Here is a 15,846-nt window from a genome sequence, read left to right as displayed (position 1 = left end):
AGAAGGTGCAGTGACAGGTCTATTGACAGTAGAGGGGAGAAGAACACTACTACAAAGTCAGCGAAGGGAAAGTGAGTTGAATGCCGTCGGCGGTTTTTCTTTTCTCGTTCAGGATTTTCAACGGCATATTCTCACCAGTACAACAATATTTACAGGCACTCTCAACCCATATGTTATTCTTATGGTAGGAGCTATAGGCAAACATCCCTATAGACAAACATTGAATAATCAAAGCAAGGACGTGTGCTCTCACATTAGGTTCACACAGGGCTATCCAATGCAAACATTGCATAGACTACTTCCCATATAGCCTATTTAGTGTTACGCTTGTTGAAAACAGTTTGATGTAAAAACAAATGATATTTCTCCTTAAGTCTGTGGGATGGGTCTCGAACTTCCTGGTATCTATGCTGCGTTCATAACCAAGTGTGAAGGTAGTATTTACCATATACGACTGGGGAAAATTCACTTGAATGCCCCTCCAAGTCATACTTGCAAGTGGGAAAGTCGTCTATTTCCCCATTAATGTGCTAGTTGGAACGAGGAAACTCCGAAATGTCTGACTTGCTAACTGGTTGAACGCGGAACGTGCATAACTATAACCAGTTAGCATGTGATTGCCGCATATAACTTCTGCGCTCCAACTTCTCCCACTTGCTGACCTCTGTCGTCACCTACTAAAGGAAATTACATTTTGAAAACAGAATTTTCAGCAGTTTACTGTAACAACAAAAAAATATTTAAAAAAAAGCAATGTATTATATGTTTTTGGAACACGATCATTTGTTTACAACCATGACTTTTATACGAATATAATGCAATGTACCAAATAACAGAGACACACTTTATACACAGGGGTATACACACATTTAAACTAAAATACATAGGCTAAGGTTTCACAAGCATTTAGAATTCACTTTGCTTTTACAAGCATGATAGCTGTTATTTTAGTTCATGGTTAATGCAGCTTGTTGATAATTTATTATTATTATTATTATTTGCCACTCGGCGTTTTTTCAACGAGTTCAAAGCAGGTGAATGCATCCAACTTGTATTTACGACTTCACAACTGGTAACTACCACGTTCCCAATAGGTTATGAACGCAGCATAGGGGCTGTTGAGTGTTTGAAGGAGGGAGAGGAAATTACTGACATGTTCCACGACTCAACAGGGGACTCAAATACTCAGAATAATATAATAATATTTTTTTATGGCTTAATTACTGCTGTTGTATACTTGAAGTGCACTTGCTAGATAACGCTACTCTTACAAAAATAAAAATAAAGTGTAAGATCATTTGAAATAGGTGAAAAGTGGTGGATAATCTAGGCTACTAAAGCGGTGGAGAAAAAAACCTTCAATAGAATTACAGCCGCCAGATTGTAGTTGCTTGTTGGATCAGTAACGAGGAACCACTGAAAGGACTGGTCACATCGAGACGGGAGTTGAATCTGGGTTCAACGAGAGACGGAACAGACTGCTGTCTTTTTGTAGCCTACCGGCGAAGAGACATCGGGGCGAAGTAAACTCACGACTTCGGCTAATTGAAGGTATGTATATCTTGAGGTACCTTGTTTCGACCCCGTTTTCTAAACAGGCTGTTACGAAGTTATTTTGTAGCGGGAAGAAGTTTGCGTGCTTCATATTTGTGACAATGTAGCAATTCGGCGACGAGGCCATCTGGTTTTAACTACTACGACAAGTATTTTAATTCGCCAATGTATGTGATCATGAGGCTATTAGGAGTGGCTGGCTGGCAGTCATGCCATGCGTGATGTAACAACTGCCAATCCATGTCCTGTCCTGACTGCCAGCCAGCCACTCCTAATAGCCTCACGATCTCATACATTGGCGAGTTAAAATACTTGTCGTAGTAGTTAAAACCAGATCGTTTGTGTAGTATCACTAAATGGGCTAACTAGACTAAGCTGCCTGGTGGTTTGTGGGTAGCTGTGTGAGTGTCTTGGGTGACCTGGGGTTATGTCAACAGGACTGTGAGTGTCCACCTGTCCAACCACGACTGTATCCAGGCTTGAGATGTGGCATTGCTCTCCACTCACATCTCATGGTCACATCTCATGGCTGTGTATGTGTAGATCCAGTACTAAAAACAAAGAAACCTGCAGCTTCATCATGGCGATTTGTTTGTTTGTTTGTTGAATTGTGGAGTTAGGCAAGCACTAAAACCAATCAGTGGTGTTGTCAGTACTTTTTTCCCACAACAGAACTTCTTGGGGATATTTTGTCTGCTGTTTAACTGTAGCCAAGACTTTCCATTCGACTACCTCAGAGGGATGCTGTGATTTTTCTTCCCCCCCCTCCCCCTCCCCCTCCCCCTCCCTAAAAAGAAGTCCTCCTACGAGGATTCCAGTTTTAGCCCAAGGCAGAATAATTCCGGGGTTGAGCTTTTTCCCAGCTGTCTGCACTCTACAGATATTTTGGCACCTCCCAGCTCTGTCTCACAAAGCTTGAGATTCTGACAGCGGTGTCCACAGAGACAAATATAACCCTCTGCTTGACCCCACCACACTGTTTGCATAATATCCCTTTTGCATGTATCGCTTTGCCATTGGGCAAATCTGTTTCATGTTATTTAAAGACCCAACCCCCCCACACACACACACACACCACCACAACAGCAAATGCTTTTGTCATCAGCTGCTACATGTGACCAGCCAATGTGTGTGAACTCAATGGTGGTGACATGGGCGGCTCTGCAGACCTCGTCTTGTTGTGACCCTCTCGTCACAGAACCAGCTGTCGGTGCTGCAGAGCCTTACCCCAGGAGACTTATTGGCTCCACCTGCCTCAGTGCCTCGGCCTCTTCCACCTCTAACGGGAAACTCTCAGGGCTTACTACTCGAACTTGGCCAACATGGCTGCCTGGCTGATTGCCCTAAACCATTTCGTCAACCTCTGCCCCCCCCGCAAAAAACAAAACACTCACCACCAAATTCACCAACACTGCAGTTTGTTGGATTACCTTGTTAGTTGAAACAGATGATGAATGTTTGGATTTGTACAAGAGCCTAACAAACAAAGATTGAGAGGGGAGGAGGAGGGAGATTATGTATTAGAATAGGAAAGCTCTTGGTCAAATGATAAAAGGTCTCGACAACATTCGCCCAGGCCTTGTGAATTAGTGGACCTAGGGACAGCTTGCAAAAGTACTGTACTTTCTCAGTGAGCTATGGTGTCACAGGTTTGGCGTGTCACACACACATTCTGCCCGGAGTTTGAAAACCAATCAACCGAGAGATGGGGCATGTCTGGGACACGCTGCCCTGAAAACAGCCACGTCAATGTACTTCTGTTTCATGTTCTGTGTGCAACGCAGGAGGAGTAGCTACAGCTAACGGGGATCCTAATAAACCACCAAATACTGTGGTAGACAGTGAGGCCACACTGATGTTTCACACACCCTGGTGTGAGTGGATCTGCCAACGTTCATGAGTTCGATGAGGAGGACATGGAGTCTGGGCCACAGCCTGTTTCTATTTAAATAGCAAAAGTATACGGTCGTCTAGGAAGGGGAGTGGGGAAGGACGACGGAGATTCGACTGATGGGGGAGATGGTGGGAGAAACACACCTCTTATTGATTTGGGAGCTCCTATGACAAGTCAGAGAGCGAGGAGAGCAGTGGGTGAAGAGTGAGGCGCGCGGGAGAGAACGTGTTTTGTGTGCTTTTGCTTTTTGGTTTCCTTTTGAGTCTCGCCCGCGTCAACATACTATTGGTCAGGCGTCTGAGGTATGTGTATGAGTGCGGTTTTGGAGAACGAAGAAGAGGTGGAGGCCATGCTTGACGTGGGCAGGAGTTCACCGGAGCTGAGTACCAACACCTCAAATGTTCTGCTCCTCCAGCTCCTGTTCCTCTTCTAGAATATTAGCTCAAAAGTATTGTGGAGATTCTGCATCTAAATATCAACAGTACCAGAACCCAAAATGAGTTCCGGCACCTATTTCAGTCCAAGTCTAGCGTTGGGTTGTTGAGTGTATTTATGGAATGAGTCAGTCTGGTAGAATGCAAGTCTGGTAGTGAGTCAATGTAGAGTGCTGCATGAGTCATGAACTGTGCCGGTTGGACGATCTGGAGTTTGTCTACTTTTAGCTGTGGCTTTTCCACCAGAAATGTCCCGGCCTATAAGAAGAGTAGAGGGCCCCGCCCTGCTACCAAGTCTCGCTTCCTATCAGGAGCAAACTACTATCAGACTTGGGAACCCTTCTGGCTCAGTCAAACCTGGATTGTTTTCGTTGTGAGGCACACAGTAACACAGCTTTCCTAAATGATGTGTAACAGAAAAGGAAAATGGGCTTTTTGTTATTGGACTGTTTCAGGTGGTACCTCCCTGTTTTGTCCAGGTTTCTTTCCGTTTCGTGCCTAGTGAGCATGACCCCCCCCCCCACACACACACACACACACACACATCCACACTCACACTGATAAACCTGACGGACAGGGGTAGAGTGAAGGGCTGTGGGAAGAGAAAGGAAAGGGGGCGTGGCTTAGAGATCCGCTTTCCATCGCTAATCCTTCACTTTGTGGTACTTCTGCTCCGTTAAACTAAACATAGGAATTGGTACCAGTTGACCTAGTAAGCCTGTAACATCCCTTGGTATGATGCCATGATTGAATTGGGGTATAATCGCGATATAGGAGTTTAAAAAGCCTTTTATGAATGAACATTTAGTTCACTTTGAGCTCACTGACTGGAGTGGAAAGTACAAGCATTTTAGTGATAGTTTGTGCGTGTGTCCTTGTATCACGATAATCACCACGTCTTCTCTAATAAATGGGCAACACTTGGACGCAATGCCTTCTGCCCAGACTGGAGACTTCTGTAGTTTCAGTGCTGCTTTCAGTAACACTTTACTCAAAGCCTGCACAAACAAGGCTTTATAACCTGCTATAAGCATGTCTGGGACTTCATAACTACTTCTTCCATTAACTTTGTGGCTCGTTGTATTCCAGCCCTCCTGCTCCACTCAGATGAACGAGGTATGTGCTCACTAAGAAAACGGCCCCTTTCTGTGCTAGATGACATGTAGCCTTATGGACCAGCTAGAGCCCTACCTGTCCACCTACCTGTTGTGTCCCACTGTGTTCGTTCCCACACTCTGTGTACCAGCTAGAGCCCTACCTGTCCACCTACCTGTTGTGTCCTACTGTGTTCGTTCCCACACTCTGTGGACCAGCTAGAGCCCTACCTGTCCACCTACCTGTTGTGTCCTACTGTGTTCGTTCCCACACTCTGTGTACCAGCTAGAGCCCTACCTGTCCACCTACCTGTTGTGTCCTACTGTGTTCGTTCTCAAACTCTGTGTACCAGCTAGAGCTCTACCTGTCCACCTACCTGTTGTGTCCCACTGTGTTCGTTCCCACACTCTGTGGACCAGCTAGAGCCCTACCTGTCCACCTACCTGTTGTGTCCCACTGTGTTCGTTCTCACACTCTGTGTACCAGCTAGAGCCCTACATGTCCACCTACCTGTTGTGTCCTACTGTGTTCGTTCCCACACTCTGTGTACCAGCTAGAGCCCTACCTGTCCACCTACCTGTTGTGTCCCACTGTGTTCGTTCTCACACTCTGTGTACCAGCTAGAGCCCTACCTGTCCACCTACCTGTTGTGTCCCACTGTGTTCGTTTCCACACTCTGTGGACCAGCTAGAGCCCTACCTGTCCACCTACCTGTTGTGTCCTACTGTGTTCGTTCCCACACTCTGTGTACCAGCTAGAGCCCTACCTGTCCACCTACCTGTTGTGTCCCACTGTGTTCGTTCCCACACTCTGTGTACCAGCTAGAGCCCTACCTGTCCACCTACCTGTTGTGTCCCACTGTGTTCGTTCTCACACTCTGTGTACCAGCTAGAGCCCTACCTGTCCACCTACCTGTTGTGTCCCACTGTGTTCGTTCCCACACTCTGTGTACCAGCTAGAGCCCTACCTGTCCACCTACCTGTTGTGTCCCACTGTGTTCGTTCCCACACTCTGTGTACCAGCTAGAGCCCTACCTGTCCACCTACCTGTTGTGTCCCACTGTGTTCGTTCTCACACTCTGTGTACCAGCTAGAGCCCTACCTGTCCACCTACCTGTTGTGTCCCACTGTGTTCGTTCTCACACTCTGTGTACCAGCTAGAGCCCTACCTGTCCACCTACCTGTTGTGTCCCACTGTGTTCGTTCCCACACTCTGTGTACCAGCTAGAGCCCTACCTGTCCACCTACCTGTTGCGTGTATTGTGGTCCTCTGAGAAGCTAACCAGGCATGGATATACCCTGGTCCCAGATCTGTTTTGTGTTGATTTACCAACTCCTCAATGTCATTGCCACCTCTTTGTCGAGACGACACAAACGGTTCGGGGACCAGGCTAGCATGGAACGTTGGATACGGTGACTGTACATAAACTTAGTTCCTTTCAGTGTGGTTGCCAACGCTGGGACATTGGCCAGCACCCCCCAGCTCTTCCTGATTGGCCAGCCTGTCAGGCCGCCTGCATGTTAACCTTTGCCCAGGTACACTCCATGACTGCCTGGGCCGTAAGCCGACGGCAAACCCTACCAGGTGTGTCCTTGTGTTGTCCCAACCCTGTACTGTCAATCACTCAATGTGATGTGGGGGGAGGAGGGGTCATCGGAAAACAAATATTCAGGCCAGATGGATTTGTACAGGGCTGCGTTCAGCAGGACACGACGTTGTGGAATGTTGCAGATAAAGGTCACGAGTAAAGATGATGTGATTCCATATGCCAGCTGTCAGAGAGGCATGGTTGTGGCCCGGTCAAGAGGACCGACCGATTCGCTGCGCTCTCGCGCGATCAGGCTCCTTCCACCAGTGTAGCATGTTTGTTCTACATCATATATTTCTATCTGAACGCCAGCCACCCGGTGAGGGGGGGGGGGTGTAGTTAAACTTGTAGGAAGTGTCTCCTCTGTCTGTCATGGTAATGGATTGATGAATGTCAACGCAATTACAGTAGAGCCCCTGGATTGGCGAACCCATTAGTCAAACGAGCACAATGAGTTTACCACTGATAGGATCAATTAAATGTAGCGCACTGAATTAGACAAGGATATTGCCAAGTTCCTCTGCCAGCACCAACAGGCCTCCTTTTGTCTCTCCTGAGGCATGTAAAATAGACTAGATGTATCACCTGTTGAAACGAGACTTTCCTAAACCTTGCAGTGTACTGTCACATACTCTCTGAAATAATAGTTGTTGCTTTTCATTCAGCTGCGACCGCTGTGAGTCTTTCTGTTTCAAGCGGAGCAGGGCTTGATGAGCGCTTGGCTGTGAGGGAGAGAGTGAGCGAATGCAAACGCTGCCAAGGAGGTTGGGCTTGATGAGCGCTTGGCTGTGAGGGAGAGAGTGAGCGAATGCAAACGCTGCCAAGGAGGTTGGGCTTGATAAGCGCCAGGCTGTAAGGGGGAGAGTGTGAGGAGAATGCAATCGCTGCCAAGGAGGTTGGGCGTGATAAGCGCCCGGCTGTGAGGGAGAGAGTGAGCGAATGCAAACGCTGCCAAGGAGGTTGGGCGTGATAAGCGCCCGGCTGTGAGGGAGAGAGTGAGCGAATGCAAACGCTGCCAAGGAGGTTGGGCGTGATAAGCGCCCGGCTGTGAGGGAGAGAGTGAGCGAATGCAAACGCTGCCAAGGAGGTTGGGCTTGATAAGCGCCCGGCTGTGAGGGAGAGAGTGAGCGAATGCAATCGCTGCCAAGGAGGTTGGGCGTGATAAGCGCCCGGCTGTGAGGGAGAGAGTGAGCGAATGCAAACGCTGCCAAGGAGGTTGGGCTTGATGAGCGCTTGGCTGGCTGCAAACGCTGCCAAGGGGTTGGGCTTGATGAGCGCTGTGTGAGGGAGAGTGAGCGAATGCAAACGCTGCCAAGGAGGTTGGGCTTGATAAGCGCCCCGGCTGTGAGGGAGAGAGTGAGCGAATGCAAACGCTGCCAAGGAGGTTGGGCTTGATGAGCGCCCGGCTGTGAGGGAGAGAGTGAGCGAATGCAAACGCTGCCAAGGAGGTTGGGCTTGATAAGCGCTGCCCGGCTGTGAGGGAGAGAGTGAGCGAATGCAAACGCTGCCAAGGAGGTTGGGCTTGATGAGCGCTTGGCTGTGAGGGAGAGAGTGAGCGAATGCAAACGCTGCCAAGGAGGTTGGGCTTGATAAGCGCTTGCCCGGCTGTGAGGGAGAGAGTGAGCGAATGCAAACGCTGCCAAGGAGGTTGGGCTTGATAAGCGCTTGGCTGTGAGGGAGAGAGTGAGCGAATGCAAACGCTGCCAAGGAGGTTGGGCTTGATAAGCGCTTGGCCCGGCTGTGAGGGAGAGAGTGAGCGAATGCAAACGCTGCCAAGGAGGTTGGGCTTGATAAGCGCCAGGCTGTGAGGGAGAGAGAGAGCGAATGCAAACGCTGCCAAGGAGGTTGGGCGTGATAAGCGCCCGGCTGTAAGGGGAGAGTGAGCGAATGCAAACGCTGCCAAGGAGGTTGGGCGTGATAAGCGCCCGGCTGTGAGGGAGAGAGTGAGCGAATGCAAACGCTGCCAAGGAGGTTGGGCGTGATAAGCGCCCGGCTGTGAGGGAGAGAGTGAGCGAATGCAAACGCTGCCAAGGAGGTTGGGCGTGATGAGGGAGAGAGTGAGCGAATGCAAACGCTGCCAAGGAGGTTGGGCGTGATAAGCGCCCGGCTGTGAGGGAGAGAGTGAGCGAATGCAAACGCTGCCAAGGAGGTTGGGCGTGATAAGCGCCCGGCTGTGAGGGAGAGAGAGAGCGAATGCAAACGCTGCCAAGGAGGTTGGGCGTGATAAGCGCCCGGCTGTGAGGGAGAGTGAGCGAATGCAAACGCTGCCAAGGAGGTTGGGCTTGATAAGCGCCCGGCTGTGAGGGAGAGAGTGAGCGAATGCAAACGCTGCCAAGGAGGTTGGGCGTGATAAGCGCCCGGCTGTGAGGGAGAGAGTGAGCGAATGCAAACGCTGCCAAGGAGGTTGGGCGTGATAAGCGCTTGGCTGTGAGGGAGAGAGTGAGCGAATGCAAACACTGCCAAGGAGGTTGGGCGTGATAAGCGCTTGGCTGTGAGGGAGGGAGAGAGTGAGCGAATGCAAACACTGCCAAGGAGGTTGGGCGTGATAAGCGCTTGGCTGTGAGGGAGAGAGAGAGCGAATGCAAACGCTGCCAAGGAGGTTGGGCGTGATAAGCGCTTGGCTGTGAGGGAGAGAGTGAGCGAATGCAAACACTGCCAAGGAGGTTGGGCGTGATAAGCGCCCGGCTGTGAGGGAGAGAGTGAGCGAATGCAAACGCTGCCAAGGAGGTTGGGCTTGATAAGCGCTTGGCCCGGCTGTGAGGGAGAGAATGAGCGAATGCAAACACTGCCAAGGAGGTTGGGCGTGATAAGCGCCCGGCTGTGAGGGAGAGAGTGAGCGAATGCAAACGCTGCCAAGGAGGTTGGGCTTGATAAGCGCCCGGCTGTGAGGGAGAGAGTGAGCGAATGCAAACACTGCCAAGGAGGTTGGGCGTGATAAGCGCCCGGCTGTGAGGGAGAGAGTGAGCGAATGCAAACACTGCCAAGGAGGTTGGGCGTGATAAGCGCCCGGCTGTGAGGGAGAGAGTGAGCGAATGCAAACGCTGCCAAGGAGGTTGGGCTTGATAAGCGCTTGGCCCGGCTGTGAGGGAGAGAGTGAGCGAATGCAAACACTGCCAAGGAGGTTGGGCTTGATAAGAGGAGGTGGAACAAAAATGGAGTGACACCTGGCGTCATCTCTTAAGGATTCCTCACCCCCATGGCCTATGTTTTGCATTGGGTGTGCTTATGTGCTTGGGTGGATAGCCTGCTTAGTGCACGGGGCAGTTCCTTCAGTGTGATCCACCAGCACACCCTATAGGCTTGTCTCACAATAAGCTCCTGTCAGCAGTCATCTGATCCTCTAACTCTGTCCTGACTGGCCCCTTAGGAGAGGAGCCAGCTAAGCCCTGTGTGTTCAGGCCCTCTCTCTCTCTCTGGTGTGTGTGTGTGTGTGTGTGTGTGTGTGTGTGTGTGTGTGTCATTGCCTCAGCTGTTGTCTGTGTATTGTCATCTAAGCAGCCTGACCTCTGCTCTGTGGCTGGTTGGGGACAAGATTCCAGAGATGTTACAATGTGAAGTGTGTTTGTCCCCAGACTGTTGAGAGCTTCCGTTTGGGAAAGAGGCTGTGCTTGCTTATGCCTGCTCTGTGGGGGCCTCTGTTTAAACCCAGTTCCAAGTCTGAAGATTCATCAGTCCTAGATTGCTGAATTTATCACAAAGTCAAACCACACACCAACTCACATCATATGGTGGGTTTAATTACAATTCTCCCTTCTGCAAAGCCTTTATCTAGTGTGTGTGTGTGGGGTGTCATTGCTTTGGACAATATGGATACTCTAGTATTGAACCATATTCACAAAGCAGCTCTGAGTAGGAATGCTGATCTAGGATCAGTTTTGCCTTTCAAATCATATTGAATGAGAGAGGACCTGATTGTAGATCAGGACTCTTACTCTGATACCCTGCATGAGTACGGGCCCTGCTCTGTTTGGCTCCTGTCCCCTTGTCCGTAGGCTCCTGTCCCCTTGTCCGTAGGCTCCTGTCCCCTTGTCCGTAGGCTCCCGTCCCCCTTGTCCCTAGGCTCCCGTCCCCCTTGTCCCTAGGCTCCCGTCCCCCTTGTCCCTAGGCTCCCGTCCCCCTTGTCCGTAGGCTCCCGTCCCCCTTGTCCCTGGGCTCCCCCTTGTCCCTAGGCCCCCCCCCTTGTCCCTAGGCTCCCGTCCCCTTGTCCCTAGGCTCCCGTCCCCTTGTCCCTAGGCTCCCGTCCCCCTTGTCCCTAGGCTCCCGTCCCCCTTGTCCCTAGGCTCCCGTCCCCCTTGTCCGTGGGCTTTGTCCCTCCCTGTCCCCTCCCTAGCCCCCCCTTGTCCCTAGGCTCCTGTCCCCTTGTCCCTAGGCTCCCGTCCCCCTTGTCCCTAGGCTCCCGTCCCCCTTGTCCCTGGGCTCCCGTCCCCCTTGTCCCTGGGCTCACGTCCCCCTTGTCCCTGGGCTCCCGTCCCCCTTGTCCCTAGGCTCCCGTCCCCCTTGTCCCTAGGCTCCCGTCCCCCTTGTCCCTAGGCTCCCGTCCCCTTGTCCGTGTCCCTAGGCTCCCGTCCCCCTTGTCCCTAGGCTCCCGTCCCCCTTGTCCCTAGGCTCCCGTCCCCCTTGTCCCTAGGCTCCCGTCCCCCTTGTCCGTAGGCTCCCGTCCCCTTGTCCGTAGGCTCCCCTCCCCTTGTCCCTAGGCTCCCGTCCCCTTGTCCCTAGGCTCCCGTCCCCTTGTCCCTAGGCTCCTGTCCTATATGTTCCTATGAGCAGCCTAGCGATAGTCGGAGCCTGTTTGTCTGGGCGTGGCCGTGTGTGCTGCATGTCTGGCACCGTCTGCAGCTGGGAGTCAATGCGGTATGTTGTAACAGTGTTTTGGTTAGAGAAGTGGGGAGAAATGGCAGATATATGTGCGGGGGGAATTGGTTCTATCGTTTTGATATGCTATAGGATAGATCTAGTGCCGGACAGGAGTAGAGGGAATTGGTTCTGTTGTTTTGATATGCTGTAGGATAGATCTAGTGCCGGAGAGGAGTAGAGGGAATTGGTTCTGTCGTTTTGATATGCTGTAGGATAGATCTAGTGCCGGAGAGGAGTAGAGGGATATGCTGGTTCTATCGTTTTGATATGCTGTAGGATAGATCTAGTGCCGGACAGGAGTAGAGGGAATTGGTTCTGTCGTTTTGATATGCTGTAGGATAGATCTAGTGCCGGAGAGGAGTTTTTCTATCGTTTTGATATGCTGTAGGATAGATCTAGTGCCGGAGAGGAGTAGAGGGAATTGGTTCTGTCGTTTTGATATGCTGTAGGATAGATCTAGTGCCGGAGAGGAGTAGAGGGAATTGGTTCTGTCGTTTTGATATGCTGTAGGATAGATCTAGTGCCGGAGAGGAGTTCTGTCGTTTTGAGCTGTAGGATAGATCTAGTGCCGGACAGGAGTAGAGGGTTTTGATATGCTGGTTCTAGTGCCGGAGAGGAGTAGTTTTTTGATATGCTGTAGGATAGATCTAGTGCCGGAGAGGAGGAATTAGCTGTAGGGATCTAGTGCCGGAATTGGTTCTGTCGTTTTGATATGCTGTAGGATAGATCTAGTGCCGGAGAGGAGTAGAGGGAATTGGTTCTGTCGTTTTGATATGCTGTAGGATAGATCTAGTGCCGGAGGAGGAGTTCTGTCGTTTTGATATGCTGTAGGATAGAATTGGTTCTGTCGTTTTGATATGCTGTAGGATAGATCTAGTGCCGGAGAGGAGTAGAGGGAATTGGTTCTGTTTTGATATGCTGTAGTTTTGATATGCTGTAGGATAGATCTAGTGCCGGAGAGGAGTAGAGGGAATTGGTTCTGTCGTTTTGATATGCTGTAGGATAGATCTAGTGCCGGAGAGGAGTAGAGGGAATTGGTTCTGTCGTTTTGATATGCTGTAGGATAGATCTAGTGCCGGAGAGGAGTAGAGGGAATTGGTTCTATCGTTTTGATATGCTGTAGGATAGATCTAGTGCCGGAGAGGAGTAGAGGGAATTGGTTCTGTCGTTTTGATATGCTGTAGGATAGATCTAGTGCCGGAGAGGAGTAGAGGGAATTGGTTCTATCGTTTTGATATGCTGTAGGATAGATCTAGTGCCGGAGAGGAGTAGAGGGAATTGGTTCTGTTTTGATATGCTGTAGGATAGATCTAGTGCCGGAGAGGAGTAGAGGGAATTGGTTCTATCGTTTTGATATGCTGTAGGATAGATCTAGTGCCGGAGAGGAGTAGAGGGAATTGGTTCTGTCGTTTTGATATGCTGTAGGATAGATCTAGTGCCGGAGAGGAGGGAATTGGTAGAGGGAATTGGTTCTGTCGTTTTGATATGCTGTAGGATAGATCTAGTGCCGGAGAGGAGTAGAGGTTCTGATATGCTGGTTCTATCGTTTTGATATGCTGTAGGATAGATCTAGTGCCGGAGAGGAGTAGAGGGAATTGGTTCTATCGTTTTGATATGCTGTAGGATAGATCTAGAGGGAGATCTAGTGCCGGAGGGAATTGGTTCTATCGTTTTGATATGCTGTAGGATATGCTGTAGGATAGATATGCTGTAGGATAGATCTAGTGCCGGAGAGGAGTAGAGGGAATTGGTTCTATCGTTTTGATATGCTGTAGGATAGATCTAGTGCCGGAGAGGAGTAGAGGGAATTGGTTCTATCGTTTTGATATGCTGTAGGATAGATCTAGTGCCGGACAGGAGTAGAGGGAATTGGTTCTATCGTTTTGATATGCTGTAGGATAGATCTAGTGCCGGAGAGGAGTAGAGGGAATTGGTTCTGTCGTTTTGATATGCTGTAGGATAGATCTAGAGGAGTAGAGGGAATTGGTTCTATCGTTTTGATATGCTGTAGGATAGATCTAGTGCCGGAGAGGAGTAGAGGGAATTGGTTCTATCGTTTTGATATGCTGTAGAATAGATCTAGTGCTGGACAGGAGTAGAGGGAATTGGACAGAGTATTTTTTGGCAGCGGTGTGCCAAATCCGTTCTGTAGTCCTTTGTTGGGGCAGCAGTGCAGGTGTTACTGGTGTTGGATCGGCACCAGAAGCCACACCGAGGGAACAGGAAAGGCAACGTTAGACATTCTGACAACTCGCCCCAAGTGCTTCTGATTCCCTCCCTTTACAGTGGATCTGTGACAGTAAGCAAAGCATAAACCTCTCTAAACACGACCTTTCACCCCGCGCTGCCGGAGAGGAAGGAAATGTCCTTGCTCCCTCGCATAGTTAGCTCGGGGAGGATGGAGGGACAAGGAAAAGGGGACTGAGTTGAGGAAAGGGCGTGTTGCCAGTATTGGTATTCGATCGCTATAGATGAGAGGGAGCGTAGATGACCAGGGATGGAAGCGTGTATGTAAACTGCACTTCATACCCCTCAGGCTGCTGCCGGTAGCGGGTGCTGCCCATATAAGGCCGTGTGGGTATAAATAAGCCTGAGAGGGCCCCTCTAACCTGGAGGAGGAGACCAGGGAGGGAGGGAGGGAGGGAGGACGGGCTCATCTGCCCTATTTGTACTGTACTTTATGAGTTCCAGCTGGTGTGCACGGCAGTCTCCCAGATATTGAGGTGGGGACAAAAGACATGGTGAAAGGCTGTTGGGAGGTCCTCCCACTGCGAGTCTCAGCTCGCCCCTGTTGACTCCAAAGGCTTGTTTGCTGTGTCTGTGTGAGTGAGAGAAATTGCCTTTGTTGGTTGATTTGCCATTGACCTGTTGTGCTGAGGCCAGGGTCAGACTCACCTCAACTGAGAGGAAAGCTGGTGGTTAATCACTTGTCCCCGAGGATCAGTTTAGCCTCTAAACCAGGAAGCGTAAGAAAATCTGATCCCAGACCAGGGTGTGGCCTTAGTGCGAGGTACACGGCTGCCCCCTTCACCTCGCCCGCACAGAGGATTCTCCACTGATAGTTTTAGAGACTGTGTGTGTGTGTGTGTGTGCGCTGAAACCACTTCCCCCTCCTCATTTCTGCTGTGGTGATGGAGAGAGAGGGAGAGGGCTAGTCCGGTTCAGCTGGTTGGCTGGGTTCACGTCTTTATGGAATACCGGAGACACTTCCGGAAGTGCCTGCACGGCACAGTGCTGGCTCCGCAGAAAAGCTGTGTGTGTGTGTGTGTGTGTGTGTGTGTGTGTGTGTGTGTGTGTGTGTGTGTGTGTGTGTGTGTGTGTGTGTGTGTGTGTGTGTGTGGCAGGGTGTCTCTTGGCGAGAAGGAGAGGCAATCAGATGTGCAGACTGTGTGCGAGGCCTGTTTGCTTCCCGTTACCCGAGCAAGCGAGCTGCCGTAACATTGCTTTGTCCAACTATCCTTGGTGATGGGATGAACGTCGGCGGCGGCGGCGGCGGTAGAATCCTCTGCAGAGAGGTTCCTGGGCGCTGGGGCCCCCTGTGTACTGTCGGTGCAGTACATTTTGCTGATGTTTCCCAGGTGATGGACAAGGCTTCTTTTCATTCTGTCGTGCAGATGCGCAGCGTCACACTGCTGAACCAATAGTCACGTACGTCCCTTCTGTCGCACAGTGGAGCCTCGTGATCTTCCTTCCTGGTTTGTTTGTTTCCCGTGTTTTATCTGCCCTGTCCAATACTTTCCGTGTGCATAACGAGCTCCCTCAGATCAGAGGAGGCTGGTCCCCGGGGGACTGCGCTTGTGGGGACTTTCTTGCTCCAGGTCCGCTGTCTCCGACAGCAGATGCTCTGTACTAGACGGTCGCTCAGGCTTGTCGGGCCTGTTCACCGTGGAAACATCTTCTCTCTGCTGTGTAGACGGCAACAGCACACTCACACCCCGGTGTCCCCACAATGATTCACCCAGAGACCCAGAGACCCAGAGGGGCACAGCGAGTCAGAGGGAGAAACCCGTCAGTTTGAGTGTATTTGTGGGTGAGCCTGGAAGCCACCCCCGTGTCAATATTACACTGAGTCACCAGAGAGACAGCGTTATGTCATGACAGAGTATGAGCTCATCAGCATCCTCTCTGACCACACTGAGGCTACAGCTCTCTGAGTTTCCCCTCTTGCTCACTGTCTTTTGCTATCTCCTCTTCTCTCTCTCTGTTGCTCTTCTCTCTCTCTCTGTTGCTCTTCTCTCTCTCTCTCTCTCTGTTGCTCTTCTCTCTCTCTCTCTCTCTCTCTCTCTCTGTTGCTCTCCTCTCTCTCTCTCTGTTGCTCTTCTCTCTCTCTCTGTTGCTCTTCTCTCTCTCTCTGTTGCTCTTCTCTCTCTCTCTGTTGCTCTTCTCTCTCTCTGTTGCTCTTCTCTCTCTCTGTTGCTCTTCTCTCT

At 50.7% G+C, this 15,846-nt stretch overlaps 1 protein-coding gene and 1 long non-coding RNA gene across 5 annotated transcripts in view; both read left to right on the top strand.

Annotated features, from left to right (window-relative positions):
• LOC118396381 (unconventional myosin-Ic-like) overlaps positions 1-15,846 on the top strand; it is a 70,211-nt gene that overhangs the window by 2,344 nt on the left and 52,021 nt on the right. Inside the window, exon 1 of one of the 3 annotated variants that reach the window (XM_052524620.1) lies at positions 1,103-1,551. The exons of the other annotated variants lie outside the window; for them this stretch is intronic. The gene's annotated coding sequence lies outside the window, so the exon portion shown is untranslated. Of the gene's footprint in view, positions 1-1,102; positions 1,552-15,846 lie in introns of those variants that run through there. 3 annotated transcript variants of the gene reach the window in all.
• Positions 6,985-8,778, top strand: LOC127931587 (uncharacterized). Of its 2 annotated transcripts, none has more exons than XR_008141874.1 (4): positions 6,985-7,652; positions 8,081-8,144; positions 8,537-8,600; positions 8,651-8,778. It is a non-coding gene; the product is annotated as an uncharacterized LOC127931587 (long non-coding RNA). The 2 variants fall into 2 exon arrangements; XR_008141873.1 differs by having other exon boundaries at positions 8,473-8,600.

This window comes from Oncorhynchus keta, chromosome 1 (assembly GCF_023373465.1).
Source record: "Oncorhynchus keta strain PuntledgeMale-10-30-2019 chromosome 1, Oket_V2, whole genome shotgun sequence".
NCBI lineage: Eukaryota > Metazoa > Chordata > Actinopteri > Salmoniformes > Salmonidae > Oncorhynchus > Oncorhynchus keta.
This window is presented reverse-complemented; position numbering and strand designations above follow the sequence as displayed.